Source organism: Mytilus trossulus, chromosome 8, assembly GCF_036588685.1.
Source record: "Mytilus trossulus isolate FHL-02 chromosome 8, PNRI_Mtr1.1.1.hap1, whole genome shotgun sequence".
NCBI lineage: Eukaryota > Metazoa > Mollusca > Bivalvia > Mytilida > Mytilidae > Mytilus > Mytilus trossulus.
This window is the reverse complement of record NC_086380.1, coordinates 18,339,645-18,363,746: the sequence shown is the minus strand read 5'-3', so window position 1 is coordinate 18,363,746 and position 24,102 is coordinate 18,339,645. Positions and strand designations below refer to the sequence as shown.

General features: G+C 32.2%; 1 protein-coding gene across 2 annotated transcripts in view; it reads right to left on the bottom strand.

Moving 5' to 3' along the window:
• The window catches only part of LOC134680653 (cyclic nucleotide-gated channel rod photoreceptor subunit alpha-like), a 53,204-nt gene extending 42,392 nt beyond the window's left edge, over positions 1–10,812 (bottom strand). The window contains exon 1 of one of the 2 annotated variants that reach the window (XM_063539780.1): positions 10,310–10,812. The gene's annotated coding sequence lies outside the window, so the exon portion shown is untranslated. The remainder of the gene's footprint in view (positions 1–10,309) is intronic. The other variant, XM_063539779.1, reaches the window with a different exon arrangement.
• Between the last annotated feature and the right edge of the window lie 13,290 nt (positions 10,813–24,102).

Here is a 24,102-nt window from a genome sequence, read left to right as displayed (position 1 = left end):
ATCTTTCTGATATCAACGATATTGCTTGTGTAATGCCATATATATATATTGATATTTTTTATTTTTTTTTTATCCGAGGAAACGGATATTTGTATTGTCTTTAATATCCTGTTAATTTTATCACCATATCGATGATTAACGATTATTTGAATATATATATTGAACCAAGAAACCATTCAATTAAACAATAACAAGATTTTTTCATTGATTTTTGTTGATTTCAATTTACAGAATTCATTTTCTGAAGCTTTGTTCTCCCTAATCAGACTTTTTGTCTTGTAGGGAGATTGGAGTCTGAATGATCATCGATAGCGTGAAATGAATTTGTAAACAGTTAAAATATAACTGTTCATAACTAGAAAAAAACGAATAAAACGAATATAAAAAAATGATAGAAGCTAATGATATAACAGACTACTGATCACACGTGAACATTGATACAATTATTTCGATTTAAAGTTGCTTAAATTAAAAACAAAAAAAGGTCTATATAGCTTTGCTAATATCTCGATGGTATATTGACGAATAATTCCCCTACACACTTTGCATTGTCATGGTATGTGAAGTCATTGCATGTAAGCCACCGTTTGGCGTTGCCATGGTTATTGCAGACATTGCACGAAAGTCAAATATAAAACTTGAACGTAGGAAAAGTAAATAAATCTAAGTTCACTCTTTAGATAGAAACGACACAACACTTACGGAAATTGAGAGGAACTTACAATGTATCCTTTTTTGTTTTCTTTTTAGAAAGAGAGTGAGTCAACCAACACGAGTAGAATAATTGATCTCTAATAAAGTATGTTTGTATGAACACTGCAAATAAAGAGATAGGAGAATTTCGGACCAGTTCTCCTTTAAAAAAGTAGAATTATTCGACGTGCATTGTGATTTCAGAAGTGTATTATGTAACTTTACCTTAAGTAGAAGCACTTACCCGCCTAATGTTAAAACATCTATTATCTTCGCATTTAAATCTATTAAACTAAATATCACGTAAACATAGTAATTCTTTAAGAAAACACATATTAAACAACTTTCACCCATTTACAAACACTGCACATCAAAGTCAAATTTACAAGCTGTCAGTTTAGGGTCATAAAAAACAAAAATCAATTTTCCGATCTGCTTTATATTTGTAAGTAATAGTTATATTGCCTGACATAACGGTAATATGTGGTAAATGTTCATTATAAATTAAGATCCCAGAAAAAAGAAGATGGGCTTTTTATTATTCATAATGACAGTCATTACATTTACTAGCGATCAACTTTAACATTGTATGTTTTACCATAAAATTAAAATAAAATTTGCTAGTATATTTTTAATTTGTATATTATCCGTATAATCGTATATCATTTGCACGTTAAACTATAAGCACAATTTTTAGATAGTTTAAGTTGCAATTAAATTTGTGTTTATTTATATAAAATCATAACCTTATTTGTAATAACCTTTGTACACAGAAGTCAAATTGAGGTTTAATATGATAAAAAAAGATGTGGTATGATTGCCAATTGCATTGAGACAGCTCTCCACAAGAGACCAAATGACACAGAAATTAACAACTAAAGGTCACCGTACGGCCTTCAACCATGAACAAGTCCATACCGCATACTCAGCAATAGAGGGTCCCGAAATGATGAATGTAAAAGAGGGACGAAAGATACCAAAGGGACAGTCAAACTCATAAATCTAAAACAAACTGACAACGCCATGGCTAAAAATGAAAAAGACAAACAGAAAAACAATAGTACACATGACACAACATAGAAAACTAAAGAATAAACAACACGAACCCCACCAAAAACTAGGGGTGATCTCAGGTGCTCCGGAAGGGTAAGCAGATCCTGCTCCACATGCGGCACCCGTCGTGTTGCTTATGTGATTACAAATCCGGTAAATAGTCTAATTCGGTAGGTCAAATTCATGAAAGGGAAGGGGATTGTAGTTACGACGTGAGGAACATATCCGATATCATTTGTGAAATGGTTATTCCATAACGGTCAACCAACTCGTGATGGCGTCCGTAAAATTTACTAAGGGATGATTTCAACTTCACCATTTGGAACTCTTGATTTAATAGCTTCCTTGTGAGCAGTAACCCTCTATCAAGAAAATCATGATAGGAAATGCAAGCACGGGAATATCGTATCAATTGAGAGATATATACCCCGTATGCAGGTGCTGCTGGAATGTTGCTACTTAGAAATGGAAAGTTCACAATTGGAAAGCTGAAATCATCTCTTTTGTCGTAAAGTTTTGTCTTCAACCGACCCTCATTGTCAATTTCTAGATGTAAGTCAAGATATGAAGCTTAAAAGTCGTTTTTATCTTTGAAGGTCGTGTGACCTTCACTAAACAACGAAGCAAAACGACTTTGATTGAATTAAATGAAAGAATATTTCCTTTCATTTGATACTTAGGGTAATATATATATATATCAACACAATTGTAGTTTATAACTTTTTAAATGCTTTAATTGACATATAATACACCATGTAGGTATTAAAAATCTTAACTCGTGCAAAAACTGTGTTATATCCCCTGTGTAATTGGCTCCAGTTTTATGAGAATATGAAGCCAGTAATATGTTAATCTAATCCATATTGATACATTCTACAATGTTTGTGTGAGAGAAAAGTCTAAAAAGGTCCGTTGGGCAAAAGAAAAGAGTTTCGATAGTACGTTCAGGTGATATATGTTTACGATACAAAATAAAATAACTAATACCAATAAAACTTCATTGCATGTTTAAATCTGCAATAACTGTTTTCCAGATTGATTTTTCGAAGTATTAAACTTTATAACCGCTTAAAATATTCCCTATTTGCCTTTCATTGCATGCAAAGTGTCTTGTTTTATTGGTTCGCTTTCTCTATGTACATGTATGTAGAACATAATTGAAGGATGGCGCACTTCCAAAGGGAAAAGTGCTTGCTGTCATCTAATAGACGTTAACTTGAGCGATATAGACTTTAAAGACTTATACACATGCAATCTTACATGTTAATACACACTTGATAGAAAGTTGTCACGTTTGGAGTTCTATTTTACATATTATTACATTTGTTTAATTATGTTCTACAGCAAATATTTATAGTATTTAAAAAGCATAGTCAGTTGATCACTGAGAAATTAGAATTAGACATCGAACATGTATAAATTAATTGGTTATTTCATACATAACGCGGATTTGTGCACATTTAGAACGAAGAAGATAAAACGCATACGTCAAGTGCTCACTGATTAATGAATTCGGTGAACATAACATTTAAGTGATAAATCTTAAACCGCATCACACAGTTTAAAATATTCATTCAAAGTACATCCAATGAAGCGGCTCTTACAAGTAACATTCTTTTTCTTAGTTCTGTAGAAAAGTGCATCAACTTCCCAAACAGGTCTTACTGTTTCTCGTTCATTTCTTGTACATAGATTGGACCGTTAGTTTTCTCGTTTGATTGTTTTTACATTGTCATTTCGGAACCTTTAAATCCAGAAAAGCGCTTCGGACGCAATAAATTATAAAACGTGTTGTTTTCAATTTTTTTACATCACTGGGTCGACACCTCTGCCGGTTGACTATCAGTCCCCGAGGGTATCACCAGCTCAGTAGTCAGTGCTTCGGTACTGACATGATTTAACAAACTTTACTAAAATTGTCTGTTTATAAATTTTGAAATTATTATGAAACTAAGGTTTCAACTCCCTCAGGCAAAGTTGGCTTTAGACGAATTTGGCTATTTATTTTTGGTATTTTTGTCATATAGCTCTTCAACGATTTTCGGTACTTATACATCTTCGGATTTCAAATGTTTGGCTTGAGCGTTCCTGATGAAGGTAAATCCAGAAAAGCGCTTCGGACGCAATAAATTATAAAACGTGTTGTTTTCATTTTTTTACATCACTGGGTCGATACCTCTGCTGGTGGACTATCAGTCCCCGAGGGTATCATCAGCTCAGTAGTCAGTGCTTCGGTACTGACATGATTTAACAAACTTTACTAAAATTGTCTGTTTATAAATTTATAAATTATTATGAAACTAAGGTTTCAACTCCCTCAGGCAAAGTTGGCTTTAGACGAATTTGGCTATTTATTTTTGGTATTTTTGTCATATAGCTCTTCAACGATTTTCGGTACTTATACATCTTCGGATTTCAAATGTTTGGCTTGAGCGTTCCTGATGTAGGTAAATCCAGAAAAGCGCTTCGGACGCAATAAATTATAAGACGTGTTGTTTTCAATTTTTTAATAGCTGACTATGCGGTATGGGCTCTTCTCATTGTTGAAGGCCGTACAGTGACCTTAAGTTGTTGATTTCTGTGTCATTTGATCTTTAAGACTTGTAGAGAGTTGTCTCTTTGGCAATCATAGTACATCTTCTTTTTTTTCTATACAATGTGTTTTTTTAAGAATTTATTCTTAACTTATGTATTTACCAAATTTACCAAAGCATGGGGAGGGGCGTTCATCCTCGACGACCCCCATGCACCTGTCACTGTTTTACAAGACAGACAGACAAGACAATACGATATATAATTCTTTGCACTTTTATACCTTGTACAGCTTCTTTTGTAGCGGCTGGACATTTCAAACTAATTTCTCGGTCTTGGATGACGTTATTTCAAACCCACGTGACGTTATTACAAACCCACGTGTCATCAGATTTCTCGTATTAAGTTGCCATTTATTTATTGTTCATATAATCGGTATGATCATCAACATGACATAATATCATATCTTCTGTACTTTCTACGAGGCATATCTATTATATATTTTGTTATTTAAAACTTAGCTGTAAACCGTCTTAAGAGATACATTACAACTATGGTGAAATGTCTATTTCATTCATGTACAACATATTAATAGGTGAAACCATAATATTTCTATATCATTATGTAACAAAAGATATGCAATATCATAAGTTGGTAAATGCATTTGATGGGTATATTGTCTATTGAAATACAATACTCTTCTCTCATTATTTCTTAAAACTTCTTTTTGCTTACCTAACTGTTTCATAGTTTCCCTTTTTTAATTTTTAGAAAAAATATTACATCACGGAAATACAGTGGAGATCAGTTCTAACCTCTCACAAATTCTGTCAGAATCTGTCAGGAGAACTGTTCTAGAACAGTATGTAGAACTGTCAGCCTGACACCTTTTGCTCAGTTCTAGGTTAGAACTGTTCTAGCTAGAACTGCATGATTTGGTCAGTTTTACCTAGAACTGATCCTGACAGTTCTAGCTAGAACTGATCCTGACAGTTCTACCCTAGAACAGTTTAAGACAGTTCTACCTAGAACTGACTAAATTTTTGGTCAGTTCTAACTTCTATGACTAGAACAGTTCTACGGCTAGAACAGTTCTACGGTTAGAACTGAGTTTGGTCAGTTCTACGGCTAGAATTGATTTAGTCAGATCTATCCATAAAACAATTTAATAACTCTTTGCACTTATAATAGATAAGTCAAAATAAAAGAAAATAATATATAAATATATATACATTGTATATATCGCAGAACTGTCTTAACATTTCTCGTTACGGAAAATGTCCATAACCGTTTCGGTCGCTTTTACAACGGAAATTTTATTACGATGGATGATGGAGGAGTGGCAAAATAAACAATTTTATGAAATATTTGAACTCTCAGGTAAAGAAAATACCAACTTCATTATTTAAAAGTCATAATGATCGACTGGTTAAATTCTGACGGGTAAGGGGTGACACTTTTTGTGGAGGGAACCCATGCTTTTTTTTACCATAGAATTTATAAGCTTGTTACCGTTTGATCTAGTCCAAATAATTATGACGTCTTGAAAGGCTATTATAATTTTTATCTTTGACGCCTTACTTCGATGTTAGGCGTCAAAGAAAATTTGGACTACGTTTGATCTAGGTCACTGTTTTAACTTGTTCACATTCTTCATAACTATTTTATTTCTGAAACCCTATTTTGTGCAGAGCTAGCAATTTTATCAGGCCTAAGAATACCGTAACAATAACATACATGTACTATGTGTTACTGTAATACGATATCTGATTATCAGCCCCACCCCTTGTCCAAATAATGATGACGTCTTGAAAGGCTATTATATTTTTTCTTTGACGCCTTAGATAAACTTCTTGCACTGCGGGTAAATTATTACGTTGTGATTGGTTTAACGCCGTCATGTGGTGACCCCCTATGAGACTGAAGGGGGTTGGTCATCTATAAATGTTGTTGTGTTTCTTTGATTATTTTTCAACAAAAAGCAGCAGAAAAAGTCTAATGACAATAAATTTGTTATACGGTTAACAACTGACCCCCTACAGATCCATAGAGGGTTTGTAAAATCCTTAGGGGGTGAGGAAGGAGGCCGAATCACTTATGGATTTTATTCACTTATATATAACTTATAATCTAAGGCTTCAAAGAAAAATACGCCTTTCAAGACGTCATATATTTATTTGGACTACCCCACCCCACTCTTACATGTCTTATGGGGGTAATATATTTTATTTATATTGAAGAGGGATATTTCGTCAGAGCTTACTCAATGTTGAATAGCTGATCATAGAACTTCACAGCGTCGGATTCAAAAATTTTCATAAGTGGGGCCCATTGACTGCTGAAGAGTTGTGCTTCAGTGATTCCCTATATATTCATCCATTTCCCCCCCTCATAATCCACCTCTGCATGCTCTGGTTTCTAGGAAATACAAAAAAAAAACTGTTCAGGAAAAACAAGTTTAACCTTCATCACAGAAACGTTAATAAAATTTAATGAATTCTATAGCAGTTGAACTTGTCACCAACTGTTTTCACAACATAAATTAATTATGTTCAATGTACATCACTTGTGGCTATTTATATAGCTCTTCTTTCATCGATCATTGTTCATGTTCTTTCTATGTGACTTCATCAGTCATGGTCACCTTTTCTCATGCTGTCACAATAAGAAATTCAAAAGAAAGCAAGAAAATTCAACGTCACAATCTGATTTTAACCAATGAAGTACTGAGATCAAACAATCCACATGTAGATTATTTTTTTTTTATACAATGGGTGCAGAAAGGGATAAATTCTCAAAGAATTAGAGAAATACATTCTACATGTTCTATGCTGTTATTATTTTTTGTTTTATATCTCTTTTGAAGAAGGTTCCTGTTAAGCAGCACCAATTTCCTTTATTTTGGGTCACCAAAGGGAAATGATTTTGAGCTTTTTCAATGATATCTACATTTTATAAGTCAAATGGGGCCAACACGAATTGATTATTTTGAATGATTTTTGTGCCTTATGAAAAAGTAATAATTACTTAAGGTAATTTATAAAATTTGCAATAAAAGTTAAATGTTCAATTTTTTTCTGAAAATCTATACCTTAAGGCTAAATACATTGTGTAATATGATATTCAAGAGCATTTAAAAAGTCAATTTTTGCAACATATCAAGTTTTTATGCTAAAAACTTGACCATGTTGACCGTTAAACATTTTCTTAATTAGATGTGAATAAATAAACATCCAAATGTCAATACTTAAATGGCTATAATACATGTAATATATGGCATAAGGCCGTGAAACTTTGCCAACTATCTTATATAATTTCCCAAGCTTAGGTCATGCAACAGTTGATTTATATTGGTCAAGTCTTTCTGTCCTACATTGTCCTATATATAAGGACCTTTGGTTTTAGTTGTTTTCCAATATAGTCTAGAGAGAACAGTGTGAAATTTGTAATTAAAAAAATCTTCTCCTCTGAAACCACGGGGCCAAATTTAATCAAACATGGCCACAATGATCATTTTACAAAAATGTGACACAGCCAATCAATAAAGATGGCCACCATGGCTAAAAATAGCACATAGGGCAGTCAGGGGTACTACTTGTACAAGTGTATTTTATTTACTTGAAGAAGTAAAAAAAATATACACATATAAGTAAATTTGTAGGATACTTATACAAGTAAATAAAATTCACTTGTATAAGTATCCTACAAATTTACTTATATGTGTATATTTTTTTTCACTTCTTCAAGTAAATAAAATACACTTGTACAAGTAGTACCCCTGACTGTAGGGGTTAAATGTAGATTCTGGCTTCTATCTCTGAAACCAAAGCCACAAGGGCAAATATGACTGGGGTAAAATTGTGCATTAGGTCAAGATCTATCTGTCTTGGAATTTCAGAAAATTTAGACAACCAGTTGTTGAAATGCTGCCCCTGAATTGGTAATTTTAATAAAATTCTGCAGTTTTGGGTTATTATTTTGAATAACATTGTAGATCTAGAGATAAAATGTAGACAGCAGTAATGTTCATCAAAGTAAGATCTACAAATAAGTCTACTTGACCAAAATTGTCAGTGGACCCCTTAAGGAGTTATTGCCCTTTATAGTCAATTTTTAACCATTTTATTGGGCCCTGTAATAGAAAGCGGGTACTTCTTTCGTGTTCTGCAATATGATAAAATATCACACGCAAAATAAATGGTTTCTTGAAAGGGCTTTGTGTGTATTAATAATACATATTTTGAAGATTTAAAGAAAATACGATCTTATTTCGTACGCCAAAACCTCCAGTGAAATCTCAAGAAACGCGTGCTATCACGACATTTGCTTATTTATCAAAGTTACTTCTTGAATAAAAAGTTTCTGGGTATATAAAGGTAGACCAGTAAAAATAAAAAAAGAAGATGTGGTATCATTGCCAATGAGACAACTCTCCACAAGAGAAGTTTGCTTTAGAATAACATCGTCCTCAAATTAAAGTTTAATCAGAATGTTCTTTTACGTTAAGGACCTCGATATTCATTATGCTCTTCTGTTTGATGTTTTCACTGTGGTTTAAAATTGTAAATTCTGATTAAATCATCAAAGGGTTTTGTTCTTAATAATTTGATGAAACAAAACCATTGTCTAGTTCTCGTATTTCACTTTTACCACTTTGTCTAGTTAACCATAGAACTAACTGAGTGTATACTTTTTAATATGAGCGTCATTAATGAGTCTTATATAGACGAAACGCGCGTCTGGCGTACTGAAATATAATCCTGGTACCTTTGATAACTATTTTAATCTTTTTGACGTATCTGCTTCGAAAAACATTTAACATTACAAAACTTAAGAATTTAATTTATAATATCGCAAACTAATTGTTTATGTTCTTACTCTACTGTCCCTTGTTAAGGTGCTGGGGTTAAACATCCGCAAACATGTCAAACCAGACACATTATGTACATATTCATTCAAAACGTCATTTAAGGACTTTCATCATGAGCTAATATGCAAATTATAGCATTTAAATAAGGTGGAATGATTCAAATATATAAAAAAAAATCAATATATAACCGTCCATCCCGATTCAGAAACTTAGTTCATGGTTGTTCCTTCGTTTATCTTAATATTGGGTTGCCTTCTCATTTATTCATATCCAAATTCTGTGAAAAAGTAGAAATTCAGTACAACTGAACTACATTGAAGACCTGTTGGTGACCTTCTGTTGTTGTTTTTTCTATGGTCGGGTTGTTGTCTCTTTGACACATTACCCATTTCCAATTCTCAATTTTACTGTATTAATTACAGAATAAAAAAAAAAATATAATGCCGCAATTTCAAAGTCATTTTAAAAATGGCGCTGCAACTATTTAATTATTTTACTTCTTATGCAACATGAAATTTATTTGCATATTTCATTATTATCAAATAACCATTAATATGATGTGTTTTGTTGAATTTTTACATTAATGTAAATAAAAACGATTAAATGGTTGATGTTATTGATGTGAATATGTTTCATTGAAATACGGGTATTTTACCCCATTATTGGTTTAAATTGTCAATGTCACATAATTGGCGGTAAATGACGATAGTTCAAAACCGGTTTTACACTTCGTATTAATGCATATACAAAAATCTATAGAATAAATCAAAATTCGTTTGTCTTTTGTCTGATATTAGAATGCGTATCATTATGACAGGTAATCTCTGCACCGTTTTCCTCTTTAGAATAAAAAAGGGGGTCCTATACTCTGTTTTTTGAAACCTTGGAAAGTGGTGCAGTAATCAGATTTTGTACGCACATCTTTATACTCACTGATTTCCATTCAAACTTACTTATTGTTTCCCGTGTATAAGTATAACGATAAAATATTCTTCGTCATACATGTACCTCTTCTAAATATAAAGAAAAAACGAGAAAAAGAAACAAAAGTGTGTACATTTATTACTTTTCATTGAAATAAAGTTAAAACGTTAAGCAATCTGTTTGCTACATGTATACAGTAACTGCCATAAAGATTAATAAAATAAATATATTTCCTACCTTAGATAAATATAATGATTATGGTTTGCTGTGGAGGTGTGAATAACTTCTTCCATGAATTAAATGCGACATTGTAATCATTTCACAATCACATATTGACGATAAGTATAAATTCATAGCCAATACCGCGCCAGGACCATTTAAGGTAGAGGTATTGTTATCTGTTTTGTAAAAACGTTTATAATACTATTGTCCGATCTTAATCATTTCCCTTTGACTGTCATACAAAGAATAATACCATCACAAAAGATTTCACTGCTATAAAGCTTACAATACAATTGCACTTGAAAAAAAAACACAAATGCACATGTACATGTACACTTGGCGTTATCCGGCTATTGGTTCGTCAAGATATCATACAACAATCAAATTATTTAATGGGTTTACAATGACACAATACGAAAATAAATCCGAATTGAAATATTGACTATAAATGTGGGGTAAAAGAGATGTGGTTTAAATCTCATCGTTAATTCTCCCTCGCTCGTTTATCATAACAGTAAAGAAAGTGTTTGAATGGATGAGCATATATTACTTGACAGGTGCATAGAAAACCCTTAAGGATTAAGATGTTGATTTAAATGATCAATTTCTGGTCAACCGTGGTTAATATCCTGTAGAATGTAAACAAACATTATTACGGTATAAATAAATACTAAAACATTTTGATTAGAATTTTACTTCTCCATGGAACCACTCTGAGGTTGAGAAAGCTTGCTGATTATTACATTGTACCTTAAGACATCTTTTGGTGACATTTATGTATGATGTCACCTATCTTTTAATGTCCGAATAAAAAAAAATTTGCAAACTAATGAATAGTATACATCTGGTATACAGGAAAATTTGAATGTATAAATCTACGTATTGTTGAAATTGAATAATTGAAATAAGCTACTATCCTAATAAATATCAATAAAAGCACTGAATTAACTTATACAAGTCACGATATATGGAACTTCTAGAATACAAGTCATAGGAGTACAGACCTTACAATTAAATAGTTTTAAATTGTATATTATATAATTATGTATTCATTGTGTTTTATATTGGTATGTGACACTATAATAAATTATTCTGATTCTGATTCTGATTACAACAAACAAACAAATACATTCAAAGATGAGTAGGGTCGGAGGGGTTCTGTTCCCGAAATCCCGGGACTAAAAACATGAAATCCCTAAGTCCCCAATTATTTGTTTTTCTTTCTAAACCCCGACATCCCGAAAAAGGTCAATACCGAAATCCCGAGCTTAAAAACACTCGATCCCGACGTCCCGAAAAAGGTCCTGCTCCCCTCAAAGATAATAGTAAAGAATATAGTTAATATAAATGTATATAGACAACAAAACACGCATACACAATTGAATTTTGGTTATTATACCACAAGATAAGGATCACTGGTGATGATAATTATCTTATAAGGACGTAAGATTTTGGAAACAGCGTAATACAAAATATTTGTGAGGGTATCACAGAATAAAGAGTTTCACTGTGCGTATTGCTGTGGGTTTGTTTATTCACTAAAATGAGCTAGAGGTATAGGGGAGGGTTGCGATCTCAATAAACATATTTAACCCCGCCGCAGTTTATCCGCCTATCACAAGACAAAACCCTTGAACCTTTGTTAGTCTTGTATGTTTTTTTTTTTTTTTTTTTTTTAAATTTTAGTTCATTTATATGTTTAGGAGTTTAGTGGGACGTCTATTTTCACGGAACAAGTACACATTTGTGTTTAGGGGACAGCTGACTCCAACCACCAAAGGCGTGATTTTCTCGCTGTGTTGAAGACCCAATGGTAGGGCGGTTTTTCTCTTTGACACATTCCCAATTTTCATCCTCGATTTAATTTATTCACAAATATTGCGCCCAGAAAGGGCAACCTGAGAAATATACTCAACGAGTAAAAAAGTACAGATTAACAATACCGCGGGCACTAATTACTTGAATGGTAGAAGGTTAATGAGAAAAAACGTCATTCCTGAATATCAATAAATTAAATTATGGTCTTCTTCGCTTTGCTTATCCGAACATAAAACTTTTCTGATTACTTCATAATAAGACAACAGAAAATTGTATGAATTGAGAGGTGTTCCTAAGCAGTTCGATATCTTAAATTCATACAGAGTAATACACATTCATATTTTCGGTGAGGATTCATTTTTTTATTGGACAACATTTTACACAATATAAACATCTTTGTCGTTTGATAAATAGAAGAACTTTTCTCCCTCATTTTGTTTCTTTTTTATGAAACAAGAGTAAAAACCAGCTTTCAACCATTGTTGTATCTGTAATGTGCTTCATGTGTTTCAATTTCTATTTTTTTTACTTTTACATTGCATGCCTTTTTCGCTAGATATGTAATGTCACATCTTCCAGTTTTGAAATAAGAAATATGACGTTATTCTTGGAAAATGCTTTTCTGTAATGAAAGTTTTTAATCCCATTAAGATAAAAGTCTATGTACTCTATTTCTGTTGACTGATAAGTTTTTATATCTGATTTACTTGACTCGAGTGTTTCGCTTTTTTCCAATCACTTGAGTATTTTTAGCGTAAAACTTGGTTATGTGATACAAACAAAAGATAGTTATGAAAACTATGAATGATTATTCATTCTTACTTTAATAACAAGCAAGTTCGCTATAGTAACAAAACAGTATATTTCTAAAGTTTAAAGGCGAACAAAAAGTATGTTAATGCATAAAATGATGGCTTGTTTAGATTTTATAAGTGTTTTTTTTAAATGGTGGATTCGTTAAGTTTAAACATATTTATTTTATAGTGGATTGGGAAACAAGTTTTGCAACTTATATTAATCTCTTTCCACTTTTCGGGTGCGAGTGCTGCCTTGTAGTGGCATTAGCCTACTCTTTTTCCAAAATTTACAAGGGTGTCTTTAACGTGCAAGAGATATTGCTCTCTCTTAACACGGGTCAGCCATTTGTCGTCCTCTTCCGACTATCATCGTTTCCTCAAGACCATACTCGCAAATGGTGTCAAGGGAGAGCCGAAAATTGAGTTCCTGAAATTTTCATCCCAAACGGGAATCGAACCAGGAACCTTTGCGTTAGTAGTCCGAAGCCCTAACCACTACACCACGGTGGATTCGTGATTTGTGAAAAGTGGTGAATCATAATTCTATAAAACGGAGCGAGAGGAAACAATTCGAAAACGGGCTTATTCTAAAATCTAAATAAAAACATGATATATTTATTTTTGGGGCGAATCCGCATCTGTTTTTTATATAGATATTTGTATGATAGATTGAACATTCAAAAACAATCAATTGTGGATCCGATCCCTCGCCATTATGTTTGTTTTGATATCAGTCACTCGCCATAATGTATCTGTTCGATGTTGAAAGCACCAGCAGTATACTTTTCTTAGTGACACCTTCCCCGATTCCAGTTTCCTTATCATCTTTTTAGAATAGGATTTCCTTAACTGCAATTTGTGTAATGCATTGATAAAAATATTAAACTAAATGGACGCATTTTTTTTTACTCTGTTTGCCGGCACTAGCTGTGAATAACAACAATGGCACTTTCCTTCCTCAATTAGGATGACAACGCTGCTGACTTGACGACAAACTTAATTTCCTCTGCTCAACGCTCAATGTGCATGTTTAAAAGTATAAGGAAGTTAACCTATATCATCATATTATTTGCACAAGAAGACGCGGTGATTTTGTTTGATGTATAAGACCGTTATTTTGTTCAATCGAATTGTTTCATATTTTTCATGTTGTGGCCTTTTATTAACGAATATTCGGTAGGAGGGTTTCTCCATGTTAAATGCTGTATGGTTGCATTCACTCTATTTGAAATAATGGTGATAGTTGTTTCATTGGTAATCATACCACATCATATCTTTATATTATTGAACAGGTTAGTCGTGTTTATTCTGACACATGCGATGAGGGGAACCATAAAAGAAGAAATAAAGAAAAACATGCACTGTTGGCGAGAATTTAAAGTACAAGTTAAATATCAATTTAAGGAACTTTCAATTAAACAAATTTGTGTGAAAAGAGTGACGAAAGATACCAAAGGGACAATCAAACTCATAAATCTAAAACAAACTGACAACGCCATGGCTAAAAATGAAAAAGACACACATATTAACAATAGTACACATGACACAACATATAGGAAACCAAAGAACAAACAACACGAACCCCACTAAAAACTAGGGGTGATCTTAGGTGCTCCGGAAGGGTAAGCAGATCCTGCTCGACATGTGGCACCCGTCGTGTTGCTTATGTGATCAAATATAAAATATATAAATAGTTTAATTCGGTAGGTCACATTCATGAAAGGGAAGGGGATTGTAGTTACGACGTAAGGAACATATCCGATATCATTTGCGAAACGGTTATTCCATAACGGTCAACCAACTCGTGATGGCGTCCGTAAAATTTACGAAGGGATGATTTCAACTTCACCATTTGATACTCTTGGTTTAATAGCTTCCTTGTGATCAGCAACCCTCTATCAAGAAAATCATGATAGGACATGCAAGCACGGGAATATCGTATCAATTGGGAGATATATACCCCGTATGCAGGTGCTGCTAGAATGTTGCTACTCAGAAATGGAAAGTTCACAATTTAGAAGCTGAAATCATCTCTTTTGTCGTAAAGTTTTGTTTTCAACCGACCCTCATTGTCAATTTCTAGATGTAAGTCAAGATATGAAGCCGACTTAACTGTATCTGTAGTATCCTTTATCTCTAGTTCAATGGGATAGATGCGTTCCACACAATCACCAAATTTTGAATTATTTAGTAAAGGAACATCATATATATAGCGGAAAGTAGAGTTAAACGATATTGCTAACTTCTTATCCTTCTTCCTAAGAAATTCCTGCATGAATTCAGCCTCATAATAATAAAGAAATAAGTCGGCAACTAGAGGGGCACAGTTTGTTCCCAATTGGAATGCCGACAGTCTGTTGAAAAACACGTCCTCCGAACGAAACAAATATGTTGTCAATTAAAAAATCAAGCATCTTGATAATATCAGTTTCAGAGAAGTTTTTGTTTGAATCAGAGTGATCCTTTACAAAGTAGGATTTATTCCTTCCTAAGACAAGATACTTGCACTACGTTGGCCATTCGTTTTTATGAAGCAAAGCAATACCAACTCTTTCAATTTGTCTTTTAGTTTGGAATGTGGAATACTTGTGTAAAGAGTAAAAAAGTCAAATGTTTTAATACTGTTACAAGATGAAAGAGAGTTAGATTGTATGTACTCTAAAAGCTCTTTGAAATGTTTAAGTATCCACATCTGATTCACGCCACCTGTAGAATAGGCAGTTTCACAATAACTATGTGAACATAGATTTGTTTGAATTATATTATAGCCGGATCATTCGGTTTTGTTTCTGATTTAGTTTTCTATCTGTTTTCACATAAACTACAATCGATTAATGGGCGATTTGCGTATCACAACAGTGGTCCGGACATTTAATCCTCATTAAAAGAGGGGCGAAAGATACTAGAGGAACAGTGATACTCATAAATTTGAAAAAAGTTGATTCATTTTTATATGTATCTTCATCTATTTGATATGTTGCAGAGTTGTCATTAAAAATTGTACTAAGAATTTGAAAATTAAATCTCAAATGCAGAGTATGTAAATACTTACCTTCCAAGACGTGAAAATTGTTACTGCACATATGGTATCATTTTTCTTCATCAGATTCTAATAGAAACGCGGAGGAGGTGTACGGTTTGTGAATATACATCTAATATATTGCTTACTTTTTTTCCAAGTCGTGGTGAAAAATGGAAACTGCAATATAATAAGATTGTTATTCAGGCTTCACATCAGATATATGTAAATATTCTGTGTCAGTGTCCTATATAAAACACTCATTTGGAATACATGTATGAGCACATAACCCCGATGAAGGTCCAGATAATGAAAAAGAAATTATTTATTAAATATAATAGATTTTAGAGCACACCTCCATAAATCATAACTTGGATGTGATCTATTATGTGTGCCAAGGTGAAACCAAGTTTAATCAAAAATCAAATTCATCATTAGCAATCTTAATGTTCAACCCGCTTTGATAACTAATAACTGCTATATATTAATATGTTAAATATATTCATTTAAAACTTTAATAACTGTATTTGAATGCGAAAAATCTGTTTGATATTATTATAAATTGAAGCTTCAACTTCAATAAATGAACAACATACATAACAACATATAGTGTTTTTATCGCCCAAATAATAGCATAATCACTGTTTAAACTTTTCATCTCACTATCTTCATATTTAATCGATTTTCATAGCATAGACTTCCTATGATATTATTCTTTGTTTCAAATTCTCTACCCCACACACATCATTAATATAATATAAAGAATGAACACTTTACAAATCGTATGTGTCTAAAGTACCAGTCTTGATATATTTTGATAAAAAACGCTCTAAAGCGCTTGTCCTGATTTAGCTAGATAACAAACGCTCAAAGCTAAATATTTGAAAGTCAAGACAAGAATATATAAGAACAAAATTAGTTGAAGAGGTATTATATGCGACCAAAAGGAATTGAAATCATAGCCAATTACATGGCCATATACTATCAAATTAGCCTAAAGTAGTCGAAACCTTGGTTTTCCTAGTACATTGTATTTTTCAAATAAATAAACGGATAATTTATGAATGGGTTGTTTTAAACCATGTTAGTATCATACTACCAAATTCTGAGCTGATGATACCTTCGGGGCCAACATTCCACTGGTATCGACTCAGTACTGTAAAAATGAAACATACTATATAATTTTTGCTCGTTCGGAGGGCTCATCTGCAATAAGAAAAAAAAAGAACTATAGGAATTCAATAAACTTAAAAAGTTCAGCTCGTGTAAGTGGCTACCGATATGCATGCATCTTACTATCCAAATTAAGTCCAAAATGTCAGAAATATTCAAACACAATCGCTAATGGTTCCTTATAATGGTTTTGCTAATATGGCTGTATTTACACCACACATTTTACTCTGAGAACAAACAAACCTTTGCTTCTGCAAAAGTTTTAAGGCATGACAGGACTTAGATAATTAAATTTTAAATGCATTTTATGATTCAGAAAATTATAACCTTTCTGAATATTGCTATTATTTTTTTCTCATTCCTGCAGAAGGTGCAAAAGTAAACTAAGTTGAACAAACGTATGAGTAGCTCCCTCATACAATCAATGTTGTGAGCAGTATTGATTAAAATGGACACTAGATGGACAATAGACACCTGTAAACATTTGAAACTCGTGTGTTTGTTCATTTTGCAGACTGGAAAAAATGTAAATCACAATCCAGTTAAGCAATTTATTTTCTAAAACATAGACTTCATATGACTGTTATATTTTTAGGTGTTTCTATGTCGTAAATCTTTCCAAGATGCATCAGTTTGTTTGTACTCATAGTAGATTTTGGGTGTTGAAACGTCCATATTTTTCAAGTCCTTCAGATGAACCTTAACTAACAGATCCGACGACTTTTGTTGAGAAAGGACATAAAGTTTCGGTAAACCAAATTATGATCGGGACCGTAGTACATATTTATGTCTATTTCATGTCTGTTTTAGTCGTTTTGACCATAAGGCTGTCGAGGTGGGCTTTTGTGTCAGTGTTTGTGAGAAATCTTTTGAATCACCAGCTTGTGTGCTGACATGAAATATGTTGATTGATATGTTTATGTTCTGTTAATTTACTTTTGATAAAATATTGAAATGTCCAAAAGGTAGAGGTGTTTGACTACCCAAGGTAAAGATTACCTAAGTCGTATTTAACGCAAGTTTTAAAGAAATTTTAGACTTTCAAAGCTCTTCAACTTCGTTATATTCAATTTTGCTTTGTGATAATTTTTGATACTGTCTCTATTGATACGTTTCACGTGAAAAAAAGGCACGTGTCAGCCAAACCAAATTAAAAGCCTGTTTATTCCCGAGTTATTTGTAAATCTATGGTTTAGTTCTTCTTACGACTAAACAATAAAAGGTTCGGTTAAAAAATATTGTTTAATTATAATTTACTCCATTTCATGGAACATAAATGTACTTGATAAAAAAATTTGAAAACGGTTGTGTAGTTATTCCTAGACCAAGTAAAATTAAAGATTGTGTTAATGCAATGTTAATATGTCTATTACGAACATTATCATCTAAACACCATAACAAAAAAGACCGAATATGGCAATCACCAACCAACGATAACTTCAGAATAACAGACTACTGAGATGCACCTACTGAATGAGGATTAGTTAGAATACACTAGATTAATTAACACTTAAGACTACCTTACAGTGAACAATAGTGAAACAGTCAACAATAATAACCATCTCCAGAAATCAGTCGGAAAATACTTTCATAATCAGACCAGCAAAATAAGTTTAGAACTTTGCAATTGAGTAATTCGACCTTATTGAATCCGTATTCATGTGGACTTCAACTTTTTTTTTTTTTTTTTTTTTTTTTCTTGTTATATATAAAATGTTCTATAATTTACAGATGTACGGATTGTCTTTTCCCATCTGGTTGATTTGGAGTAGGTGGGGTTCTCTCCTTCGCTGTTTTTTTTTTATTGTTTGGGGTTAAAAATTTCGAAATGTCAGGTTGAGTTGATGAAGAATTTTTATTCACTTCAGTATTATCTGCTGATTTTGATGGCTGATGTTTAGAAGAGTCACACTTTTTTTCTTCATTTTTGCAGACTTGTTAGCAGCTTTTCTTGTTTTTTTTTTCTTTTTTGTTATTTCCTGGTGTTATTTCTTTGTTCAGTGACATAGAATGAGCCAGAATATCATCATCATCTCCTTCTGTTAATTCAGATTGTTCATCAGTTTCTTCTATTTTGTCATTTTCTATGGGAGTTTCATTTTGTTGACTTTCTTCATATTTTGAATTTACTTCATCATTATCTATTGTTGTTTCCTGTTGCTCTTCTTCTTGGGTTTCAGGTTGGTTTCCACTTTTCTTTTTTATAAAGATAGGGCACTCAAGCATTTTATGGCCATTTTGATTGCATAATCTGCATTTCCATTCATTTGGACAGTTTATATATTATGTCCTTTCAGTTGACATTTGTTACATAAGAACATGTCTGTATCTTTCAATTCACTAAAGTGATATACTCTTGCTGTGTATTTTCCTAATGTAAGGAACCTTGACAGTGGTGTGTCAAACTTTTTGCATACTACTAATCTGTCACCTGTCCAGCATTGGGTAACCAAGTTGTCAACTCTGAGTCTTTCTCTGTTTATACTCATGACTTCTACTTTACCTATTAGCTAGAGATGGATTACGCGTGAATTAGGAGTCTGTAGTTATTAAAAGGGAAATAATGTCAACATTGAAAGTGAAACAAGGGTAATTAAGTTTTGACTTTGTTTGAGGCCATATATACAAACTGATTTTTTAAGGTTAAAATCGATGATTAACATATATTTTTAACCTAAAATATGAAAAGCAAACAGACTTCAAAAAATTGTTTGAGTTCGGTCTTCACATATCTATATTCATGATTTTATCGGGTAATATGACAGTCGACAGTCTTCGGAGGTCATCATGATGGTAAGTTAGTATCGTCTAGACTCAAATGCACACGAAATATTGATACATATTAACGACCATATCAATCTATTTTTTTATTATAGATTTTCTATAAATTGGATATACGGTTTAGTGTGTTATAAATCAAATATGAGAACTTGCGTCATTCGATAAACATGTGAATTTGACAATGTGCGTGTTAAAACATTGATTTATTTGACCTTCAACATTTTCTTCATTCATGCATCACTGATGAGTCTTTTATAGAGGAAACGCGCATCTGGCGCAAATATCGAAATTACTATCCTAGTGAGTTTATTTATTATTCATAAGTTTTCTTATGAATACTTATTCCTTCAAACCTCTGTTCTTTATAGCATGCATTTTCAATCGGTTGAAAAAAATCACCGAGCCTCTGTTCAAGTGACAGTTGCTGATTGCTGTTTGTCGTTATTGCATTTTTTTTGGTAATATTTCATTTAATCATCGCGTGGCCTCAATTGTTTTATTTCAACTCGTACAAGGATGCAGAGTTTTAGACGCAACACGTTTTAGCGCACAGATTGATAAGCCTGGTATCGTTGATGATGATTTACAGCCACCATTGCGACACCACTATTTGTTAACGTTTTGTCCCTAGGGCATATCCAAGAATAGATTTGCACAAATTTTATCTGAATACTAGTGGATGCTTTATGCGCTTCGTATATGAGTTGGCTTCCAAATGTTTTGATTCGAGCGTCAATGGGGAGAGTTCTCTAGACGAAGAACCCGTCGGAAATAAAACAATTATAAGCTAAATTAGTGGGATTTTGTTTGAAATTTCCTTACAAATTTAACTTTACCACACTTCTGTTCTTTCTTTAAAGCAAAAAAAAAATGATGACAAAAAGGAAGTATATACCCTTGTCAAAATAACACGTTTGCTCATGATGACGGTGTTCATAACGACGATGCGAAGAATCATGAGAGCCCAGTACCAGCTTCATGCATTTACATCTAACAGCCTTGTTCAACCCACCATTTTGTAATAAAATACCCTGTACCAAGTCCGGAAAATCGCTATTGTTATATTATAGTTCGTTTCTGTGTGTGTTACATTTCGCTGTTGTGTTGTGTCTAAGTTTAGTATTTTTGTGATTATACTTTTTATTGTGTCGTAGTTCTCTGATATTTGGTACGTTTCCATCAGTTTTAGTTTGTAACCCGGATTTGTTTTTTTCTCTGTCGATTTATTAATTTTGAACAGCGGTATACTACTGTTGCCTTTTTGAGCCTTGTTTGCATTTTCATATTTCATCAATAGTCTTAGTAATAGTAACGTAACCATATTGACTAAGGTGCAATCTATGAACACCTGACACATCTTTAACCACTAGAACCTCTGTTGTTATATTACGATTCTCCTACTACTCAAACTTATGGTTTTTAAACTTGAAAAAGGTTAACTTCGTGTTTATAAATCAAACGCTTTAGAAGTTTTGTGATTTTACTTTTTATTCTCATTCTGTTCCTTTATTGATTATTTATTGTTTTGTTTTTGCCAGTTACTGTATACACTTGTCCTTATGAATTGACCTTAGGGTCCAGTACATTTGATGTTTTCATTCCAACTTATATTAACCTAAGAATTAGCATAATTGATGCTTAATGTAATGTGACAAATCATGTTTCTTCCAAGGCTACGGTATATAATTGGATTTGTATATGGATTGTTAGTAGATGTGAAATTTCAATATAAAAAATAAACACCATGATAAACATTCCCGCCGATAACATCTGAAGAAAATTAAATAAATATAAAATGTAATGGACATAATGCTAGCGGTAAAATAAAAATGAGTATCGGTTCATACATAACTTACGTTTCAAAATCACCTTTATCATATTTGAAATATATTGAAGAAGTTTCTATGCTATTATTGATTGCTTAAATGATAGGTACATGTTATTAAATCTTTTTTATGAAAAAAATAATAATTAAAAAATTGATTTGGTTTGTTAGAAAACTGTATGTTGATCTCTAGATGTCTCTAGATTGGCATACCCTTCATTATAGTGGAAAAATACATGTCAAATAAAATAATAATACTTTTAAATTGTATGGAACCCATTCATGATGTTTTTTTGGCTAAATATTACAGCTTTTATATGCCACAACTCGTTCGCTATGCCCATGGCCGTTGTGGCGTTCGGATTTCAATTTTAATATCTATATATAAATAATAAATTGTTAGTCGGGTATTTCGTTATAACACATTACTTAAAACCTTTACTTCTTTAATACATTTTTGGTTTGAATGTTTGGTTTGGATGTACAAGTACCCTACAACGTCCGAGATTTTTTTAGATGTATATCTGCTTTGCATCTATCGGATGAGTTAAGCCATTTTCATCCGATGTCTTTAGTTTATTCTTATAATGCACTGTCCCAATTAAGGGAAGAGTAAGTGCCGTCAAACAGGTTTAATCTCGATAAATACTGTATTTCACTGTCCCAAAGCTGGAGCTTATAATTGAGTTGTTGATGTTTTTGCTGTTGTTTTATGTTAATATTTATTTTATATTATAATATAGTTGACTGTTTAAGGAAAGACTTTCTGCTATCAAATTCGTATTAAAAATTCTAAAATTTGCTAAACGTAAATCAAATTTTGTAAGAGTTAAGACGTTTACGAAATTTAGTTTATATATGACAGTTTTTTTTCAATTCGCGTGATGTGATTTAGATTTTGATATGACCATTTGATTAGGGACTTTTCGTTTTGAATTTCCTCGGAGTTCATTTTTTTGGTATTTTTTTTCAGTAACCAATTCTACAACACGAAAGCTTATTCATGTAATCATAGGTCACAAAAAAGTAAGACAAACATAAAACGGAACACATATTGAAAATTATTTACGGTATCGTTTTTAGAGCAATCAATCCTGATTCATAAGTATAAGAATGACCACATATATATGAAGTATTCTGTTGCATTGAAAAACAACGTAATAAGAATGTCGATCCCACTTCTGGTGGACGTTCCGACGGTATAACCAGCCGAGTAGTCAACACTTCGGTGTTGACATGGGTATCAATTTCCTGTTACAAAACTTAGATTTTTCGAAGGAGTTTCTAATCTGAGGAATAGATTACCGTAGCCGTATTTAACATATTTTTTTGGAATTTTGGGTCCTCAATGGTTTTCAACTTTGTACTTGTTTGGCTTAATAACTGTTTTGATCTGAGCGTGACAGTGGAGTCTCATATAGACGAAACGCGCGTCTGGCGTATTAAAAATTATAATCCTGCTCACTATGATGCAGACTTTCTCATGATAAATTGTAACCATGATTCGTTACGTACAGTTACGTTATTCTTATAACCGATTTATTCTTTATATTATATTTATTCAACTAATCTCTGTGACATAGCTCATTTACTGTACCCTGATCTTAAGAGGAAAAATTGACGCACTATGCGTTTGTTACCACTTACAATAAAATAAATTCATTTGCCTTTAGAATTAAGAAGTTTTAACAGTACAAATGCAGTTTTAGAACGAAAACTCCCAAATCGTTACATTATGTAAATAACATTAATTCTCATAAAATTTGATTTCTTTAGAAATTTAAATCTTGAATTTAAATTTCAATTTACAAATGTAATACTTACAACTTAATCTATTTTGTATTTGATTTACATAGATCTGATAAGAGATTATTTTTCAATTTCTACCTACTGATACAACAATGCAATATCTAATTTTCACACTTTGCATTTTAGTTAATATGCAGTATATCATAACATGAAAAATTCTATCAAGATTGCTTGATAACATGTATACGCACATCATCGTGTAATGTTTGCATTTTTTTTATGGCTGATTATAATTCAATTACATAGTTTAACCCGTTCAGCCTTACTTGTTAATAACTTAATTAATGTTTGATAAAAAACACAATTATTGTTTTACATTTCTTACTTCATATTACTGTTTGATATTGAATGTCGAACTCTTAATAACATTGCTACTAAATAAAGTTAACTCATTGTTAATAAATATTAATAATTACTTGATTTAAAAAATAAATAATTCAATACGTTTCAAAATACATGTCTTTTTCATGTTCATAATGGAACATGTATAAGAGAGAAGGTCGTCGTTAAAAAATATGAAATAAAACAGCATTCTGGCATTTTTTCATGCTCAATTAAAAAATATATGTATAAAATTCATGCGTTC